The sequence below is a fragment of the Otolemur garnettii genome, unplaced genomic scaffold (assembly GCF_000181295.1).
Source record: "Otolemur garnettii isolate 467f Iridium unplaced genomic scaffold, OtoGar3 scaffold00253, whole genome shotgun sequence".
NCBI lineage: Eukaryota > Metazoa > Chordata > Mammalia > Primates > Galagidae > Otolemur > Otolemur garnettii.
The window spans coordinates 1332440-1333638 of record NW_003852648.1 but is presented as its reverse complement, the minus strand read 5'-3'; positions in this window follow the sequence as shown (position 1 = coordinate 1333638).

Sequence of the window (1199 nt, the reverse complement as noted above, 5' to 3'; positions counted from 1 at the left end):
TTGTTGTTTGGCGGGTCCGGGCTGGGGATTCGAACCCATCACCTTAGGTGTACGTGGCTGGCGCCTTAGCCGGTTGAGCTATAGGCGCCGAGCCTATACTTACTATTTATTGAAGAGACTTACAATCACCTATTTTAAATATTCTCAAGGTGCTAAAGAAAGCATGCATAACTAATAAAAGGAAATCACAAAAAGAATATACTGTTATATAAACAATATCATTAAAGAGATTATAATCAAAGAATTAAATAGAAATTCTGAAGCTGTAACAGAATAATGGAACTCAAAAATTCACTGGAAAGACTCAAGAGAGAACACGAGGAGACAAAGGAATAAATTAGCAAAGTTGTAGCTGAGTCAATTAGGATAATTAAGTTTGAGAAGCTCAAAAAAAAATAAGGAAGAAAACTGAACATGGTCTAAGACACTTGAAAATAATCGTGCAGCATACCAACGTACACTTCCAGGGAGTCTTTGATGGAGAAAAGAGTAAGAAATAGGGAGAAGAAATATATGAGAAAATAAGGTCCAGAGACTTCCCAAATTTAATTTAAAGAAATTCAACATTAATCTACCCATCCCTAAAGCTCAACAAACACCAGGCAAAATAAACTCAAAACAATGCATGCAGAGACTCATTATAATTGAACTGTTCAAAGCCAAAAGCAAAAGAGGTTTTAAAATGGTACATTAGAAAATTTCTATTGACCTCCAAAGAAGGTGGTAATTGATGAACTGAGAAAAAATATATAAGATATTTGACAAACAAATAGCAAATGGCAAATCTAAGGTTGTCTTTTTAATTTTTTCTTCTTCTTTAATAATTATTAAAAGTAAGCAAATTAAACTTTTTGATTAAAATGCAAGTATTAGGTAAATGGATTTTAAAATGATCCACTCTGTGCTTTCAGCAAGACTCACTTTGGAACCAAGGAAAAAAGTAGGTTGAAATATTATTATAAGAAATATTGGCTCAGTGCCTGTGGCTCAAGTGGCTAAGGCGCCAGCCACATACACCTAAGGTGGTGGGTTCGAATCCAGCCCAGGCTCACCAAACAACGATGGCTGTAACCGGAAAAAAAATAGCCAGGCGTTGTGGTGGGTGCCTGTGGTCCCAGCAACTTGGGAGGCAGAGGCAGGAGACTCGCTTGAGCCCAGGAGTTGGAGGTTGCTGTGAGCTGTGATGCCATGGCACTCTA